Below are 7,476 nucleotides of genomic sequence, written 5' to 3' on the forward strand. Positions count from 1 at the left end.
AAAATTTCCAAGTCAAAGAGCACAATTGATAAGGCAAATCCTTGTGATTGTGGGTTTCCTTCTCGTATATGGATATCAACAACAGAGGCAAATCCTGGTAAAAAATATAGGGTTTGTCCTAACTCTTTGGTAAGTGTATCTAAAAGCTTGTTCTTGTTTGGGTCCCGTCTTGTTTTTCATGCTACAATATTTTTTGTTTATGTTATAATTGAAGATGAAGGATCCAAAGGATAAATGTGATTTCTGGGAATGGGTTGATGAAGATGAAGAAATTATAACCAAGAACAAGAATAAGAAAGATGAAGAACATGATTTCAATAGTGAAGTGAAGATTGCAATATTGGAACATGATTTCAGTGAATACAAGGTGAAGACTGATAAGGAATGTAAGAGTTTTAGAAAGGAATTGGATAAAATGAAATGTTTCTTGTTGATATTTGTTTTTTTGTTTGTAGTGAAGTACATGATGTAGTGTTAATTTGATTATGTAAGGGAAATGTACTTTGAAATTATCGGGATATGTATCTTCAAAGTAGTTTCATTGAACTCATGTAATGTGGTTATGAAGTGGGAATGAAAAAAAGGTGTTTATGAAGAGTGATACACATAATAGCATTGCACTTTTATCAAATGATAATAGCAGGGGGCAAAATAGTCCATAAAACTGTTTGACATTATGTATGTAATTTGGGTTTTAAATGGTCTTTCAACACAAGGGGCAAAATTGTCCATAAAACTGTTTCAAACTATTTTAACAGTTTTGAGTGATCACAGCAGGGGCAAAATTGTCCATAAAACTGTTTTAAACTGTTTTGACAGGTTTTCATGGGCAAAATCGTCCACACAACAAGCCCCACAAAACTGTTTTTTTACCAATTTTAACACAGTTTTAACAAACAGGAGCAAAATGGTAAACTGTTATAATATGCATAAAAAGTAATAAACTACATATTAAGCATAATTAAACCACATAATCAAGCATGTGCACATGGCACTAAATGTTGGTAAATGTGCACAGCACCAAAAGACAAGCCTAAGCATCAAAAGACAAGCCTAAGCACCAAAAGATGTGCACTAAGCACCAAAAGATGTGTCATTTCATAGTATTTGACATAATCCTAATACAAAACACCTATCCTAGTTTAAAGTGACTGGATTTTCATGACTTTCCCCACTTCCATCTTTTGTTACCACCTTCTTCCTTAACTTCAGTTTCGTGATCCTCTCAGAAGGTAATCGCCTTTTGTTGGCAACAAAATGCTGAAAAAAAACAGGTTGATGCTGATGGTGGTCAACTTCATCAAAAATAGGTTCATGGTGGTCAACTTCAACAACAAGTTCATGGTGGTCAACTTCATCTTGAACAACTTCAATGTGGTGAGCTTCATCTTGAACAACAGCCTCTTGATGGTCTTTAACATGATTTTCTTGGTGGTCTTCAACATGATCTTCTTGATGGTCAATTTCATCTTCTTGATGGTCAATCTCATCCTCTTGGTGGTCAATTTCATCCTCCTGGTGGTCTTCAATATCACCTTCTTCAATAGCCCCTTCTTCACCAACCCCATCTTGACCAACCCCTTCTTCAACATCCCCTTCTTCACCAACTGGTTCTTCACCAACCCCTTCTTCACCAACTGGTTCTTCACCAACCCCTTCTTCAACATCACCTTCTTCACCAACTGGTTCTTCACCAACAGTTTCTTTATTTGCTGCATTGTTAAAACAAATAAATATATTAGTATACAAATGTAGATGAATTAATAATCAAAATAAAAATCAACCTTCTGTGAGCAATGAACATCGCCTCTTGTTGTGTCCTTCTTGATGACAGTTACTACATCTTGAGATGGACATCCCTGTCTTGTTAATTGTATGCCTTCCTTCATTCTCTGTAGGACATTTCCTTCTGTTTACTTTGGGCCTTCCTCACATGATGGTGCCCTTTCCTTAACAGCCTCCATCAAACCCTACAAGGTGATAACAAATTTCAGTTGTAAAGTATAAAATAACACATAATGTAGTAAGTAAAAAAAAAACTAAAACACACCTTGTGTTGGTCCGAAATAATTGTAAGACCCCTACCATCTCCTATCTCAATTTCCTCAAGTAGAAGATCAATGAACCACATCCAAGTTTCCTTGTTTTCAACTGGCACAACAGCCCATGCTAGAGGGTACATTTGGTTGTTTGCGTCCCTGCCAACGACTGTTAACAACTCACCTCTGCAAATACCCTTCAAAAAACAACCATCAACACCGATAACCCTTCTACATCCTTCAATCCAGCCATCCTTGACAGACTTCAGGCAAATATACATCCTTTTGAAGTAGTGTGTAACATCAAGCATATGATTTGTCTCGATCAAGACTGTTGACCCAGGATTAACCCTCAATAACTCAGCACCATAATTCCACAGTTTCTCATAATGGCTTACCAAATTGCCTGAAATCTCATCTAGTGCAAAGTACTTGGCATTTCTACACTGCCCAAGACTTACCTTGAGACCATAGTCTTTCCTAACTATTTCTGCCATTTTCCTATAGCTAAACCGAGGCCTTTCCAAAATGTCAGGTATTAACATTTTTCCAATCCACTTATACGTAACAAGACAACCCAATTTTTGCTGTCTAGCACAATTATGTTTATCAATCAGTGACTTGATCTGGAATGAATTTTCCTTGTTCATGGGACTAGCCCATAGTCTAAAAGGGCAAGATGGCTTCCCTTTTTCATTTTTACTGCACCTTACTAACAATGCTGTTGCCTCATTTTTTTCATACCACAACCCATAACCCTTTGACACAACATAATTTGTTAACATGTGTTTCAGTACATCTCGATCAGAGAATCTCATACCTAACTCAGGCATCATAGTATCCCATTTTTGGTTAGGATCGTGAATAGGATGTTTTTTTTACCTTATCACCAGCTTCGTCCTCTATGCCTTTTTCTGGAATAAGATTCTTCTGAGACAAAAAAAGGATCAACAACTTCAAGCCACTGAATGTCCTCATCATCAGCTTCATGGTCCACCGCTAGATCATCCGACAATACCGAGTCCACATCGTCTTCATATGTTTCAGTACCACTATCCCCTTCTTCAACTTTCTCTTCTTCAATCCAATCTAGTAAGGGTTCATGATAGTCATCAATGTAGACACTGATTTGATTATCATCATCATCAAACCCAGCATCAAGGAACCTAACATAATCATCTTCATCCCTGAGCTCCCTTAACCCATCTACGAGGGACCGATTTTTAAGACAATAATACATATCCCGACATCTATTGTTGATCAATTTTTGGAGATAGGTCATGAACTCTTTGAAATCCATGTTACGTACATCTAGCCCCATAACAGGTAATTTATCAGGATGGAAGTAAACAAAGGGATTAGGAGAAAAAACACCTTTGTGGTAGACATCAATGTTGAGTGAGTCACGAGACATGCTTGGTGCACAATCGACGAACTCTCCTTCACCTTCTGTAAAAATCAATTTCACCGTCACTTCTGTAGATTTCACCGTTGTGTAAGAAACCTAGATATCGATTTCACCCTTCACTGAGAACCCTAGATGGTGAAATGAAATCCCTTGTGGCATTTATGTTTCCACCTAATTTGTTTTAATAATCCATGTCAGATTTACCTTTGATCACCGGTAAACAAAGAACGTAACCCACAGATGTCAGTCAATTTTTAAAAAACTTAATTTTACTGTTAACTTTATTTGGATTTTTAATAAAAAAATATTTCTTCGTTGGTGTTTCTTGAACAACAAAAAGATAAATGGGGTAATATGGACGCTTTTGAAACTTAATGTAACACCCATAAAATTTGAGCCAAATTAAAACATTTTAAATCATTCAAAAACCATTACGTTCATACAACTCGTTTTCAAAATAGTTTAAACATCAGAGTATCCCCCAGAACCATATCATATAAATCATAAAACATGAGGAGCGGTACGATCACGCCTTCGCCTTGCCACGATCTCCTGAAGTACCTGAAACAATACACTGAAACTGTAAGCCCGAAAGCTTAGTGAGTTACCCCTAAAATACCAACCACACATATCATACTCATAACATATCATAAATAGAACAGCCATGCACATCGGGTCTACTGTGTAACTGGTCCGCCCGCACCAGGCCTTCAGTCCACCTGGTCCACCCTCCGAGTCTAGCCATGTACGTCGAGTCTACAGTGTGATTGGTCCGCCCACACCGGGCCTTCAATCCACCTGGTCCACTCTCTGAGTCTACAGTATGACTGGTCCGCCCGCACCGGGCCTTCAGTCGGCCTGGTCCACTCTCCGCGCCTCGGCACGTCTGGTCCGCCCTCTTGGGGCCTTCAGCCTATCCGGACCGCTCGCTGGGCCTTCGGAACATCCGGTCCGCCCTGGGTATGTTGGCCTACAGCACAAAGCAGGACCCGCCTCAACCCAACCCCCGTCAAACAACCATGTGCACATACAACAATTAATCACATAACAATCCTCAACCAGACAAACAGTCTAACAGATCACATAGCATATCAACATCCTAACCAGGATTCCGACCTAACCGGTCACTACCATAACATTACCCTATATCCCGGGTACCGACCTTAACCAGGTCACTAACATAACACCATCCTAAATACCAGGATGCAGATCTAGCAAAACAATAACATAACAACAATACCCGGATTCCCATCCGATAAAGTGCCGGCCTTGGTGCCGTAGACCCTGTCGATATAGTGAGGATAACTCACCTTGCAACTGCCGAAATCCTGCAAATCTCTGACTGTTGACTCACTGGGACTCCCAACTATCACATGATAATCACCAAGTTAGAATCCAACATGAATTTCTAGGCCAAGGGCCCACAACACTCATAAGTCCATCATCCTCTTATTGGGCCAAGACCCAAAACCAAATCCTCATGCAAAGCCCAATATTGGCCCAATTTACTAAATTGGGCCAACCTCACCAAATGGGCCTAGATCCAAGGTCCATAATAATTATTGGGTCTAAATTACTCCATCCATAATGTTCAGTCACGGCCCAAGCCCCACCAGCCCATAAACAGCCCAATCACTTAAGGCCCAAAATCAAAAACCCAACAGAGGGAGTACGCTGGGCGTACCCCTCTTGGTACGCTGGGCGTACTTCGATTCTCGCGGACTGGGAACGGGACACTGACCCACTACGCTGGGCGTACTGCTTACACGGGGCGTAATCTCGCTGAACTAAAATTCCACATAAGTTCTTAATGGCTTAAGCTCTTAAGCCCAAACTTCAGATCCATCGACCAAACATGCCTAGGATTCATAAAGTCTCAAACTTTATTACTTGGAACGTCCATAAAGCTCTTAACTCAAGGTCTTAATCCATTAAGACCCACCTACATCACACATGAGACAATCAAAGCCTTTGGGACCTCATTTTTCTCACTCAAGACCTCTCCTAAGGTCTGAAAGGACAACTAATCTCAACCAACTCGCATCATGCATCACTTTGGGGTTTTTGGGACAAGAAATGGTGTCAAAACCTCATAACACCTAGATCTACACAAAATAGATGTCAAGCAAGAGACTTTATACCTCAAAAGGGCTCCAGAAGATGATGCCTTCCCAGATCTACGAGCTCCAGCCACCCAACTCCTTCCTTGACAACTTCTTCTTTCTTCTCCTAGGCTCTCCTTTGCCAAACCAAGCTCCCCAAGGTCAAATATCCACAATCATGGAAGAAAACGGCTACTTAGGGTTTCTGAGATTAAGAGAGCAGATATGGAGGCTAGGGTTGGAACCATAATGTTCCTTATATAGTGACTGGCCCTAAAATTAGGGTTTCTGGACACTGGACGTACGCTGGGCGTACATCCTGTACGCTGGGCGTACGCCCCCAACACCCGCGTTCATTTCACCGCTCTACGTTGGGCGTAACCTAGCTTACGCTGGGCGTACCCAGCCAATTACACGCATGCACTCCATGCATGCCTAGGACCCCTTTGCCAAATATTTCCTTTAGGGACCATTATTGCCACTATCTTCAAAGTGTCAGAACTCCTTTATTCTAAGCCCGTTTCCGACGAACTTTATATTCACGAAAAGGTGGCGAGAAGCCCTACGCTTCTAGCAACACAACCCGACCCGAAACCTTCTCGAATAAAACCCATTGCCCATAAAAGACCGAAACGCCCTTACTCTTGATCTCGGGGATCCATGAATAATTACTCTTAGAACGGGGCGTTACAATTCTCCCCCACTTAAATATGATTTTGCCCTCGAAATCGCTAATTGTCAACTCTAGCTACCCAAACGTACATACATCAATACCCTTACCAAAACCAACACTCACAGCTGGCCCAATCAGCCTCCGGCTGGAATACCAGGCATGCCTACGACGGGTCCGCTCATCCCTAGGATGGAATACCCTCGTATCCCTACCCATGTTTGGCCCAATCAACCCTCGGGTTGGAATACCAAACACATCAGGTCCAATCAATCATAGGGTCCGGTCATCCTTATGATGGAATACCCCAGATTGGAATACCTCCACATACATAACTCAAACCCAAAACCATACTCGGAACCAAGGACCTTGTCCTTGCGTCCCCCCTCGAACTCCCCGGTTCGCCACACTTGAGTATAACCCACTCACACTTCCCTATCGCGATCTCTAGGTCCTTGACCTCCAACTGTAATATCCTTATGCAGTCCTCAGCACCGGTCCAGACTGCTCCCGAGTCTGTTATCCTGCTGAATCACCTTCCTCTGTCCCATTCCCCGATCTGGAGCCACTATCCTCCTCTTCTTCCAAGGAGACCGAAAACATGCCTGCGCATCATCCAACATTGCCACAACCTCAACGGGCATCCAACCCGTATGTGCTTCCATATATCTGGTACAATCCTAGTGCTTACTACCAATAGCTGAAGCACTTTCGATCATCCATTTACTCCACTGCCTCCCTTTCAGAGGACCCACACTCCTTCCGGAGTTACATACCTTTCCTTACCAGGAAGTCTACTCCACAACCATAACCGCACCTATAAGTGCCACTGAGCTAAACTCCACTCTACCGATCCACTAACACATAAAGAGTCTTCAGCATGACTGGACCGCCCTTCCAGGCCTTCAGCCTATCTGGACCACTCTCAGAACCTTCAACATGTCTGGACCGCCCTCCTGGGCCTTCAGCCTGTCTGGACCGTTCCCTGAACCTCCGGCCGACTCCATCATCATGATCAATACTTGGGGCCAGACCATATCGATTACTATTGCATGGTGACTTATTCACTCATTCTCCTTCTATCGATCCATGAACACATATAGAGTCTTCAGCATGACTGGACCGCCTTCCCAGGCCTTCAGCCTATCTGGACCACTCTTAGAACCTTCAGCATGTCTGGACCGCCCTCCTGGGCCTTCAGCCTGCCTGGACCGTTCCCCGAGCCTTCGGCCTGACTGGTACGCCTCCCGGCCTTCA

This window comes from Lactuca virosa, chromosome 9 (genome assembly GCF_052849685.1).
Source record: "Lactuca virosa cultivar CGN04683 chromosome 9, Lactuca_virosa_CGN04683_v6, whole genome shotgun sequence".
NCBI classification, from domain to species: Eukaryota; Viridiplantae; Streptophyta; class Magnoliopsida; order Asterales; family Asteraceae; genus Lactuca; species Lactuca virosa.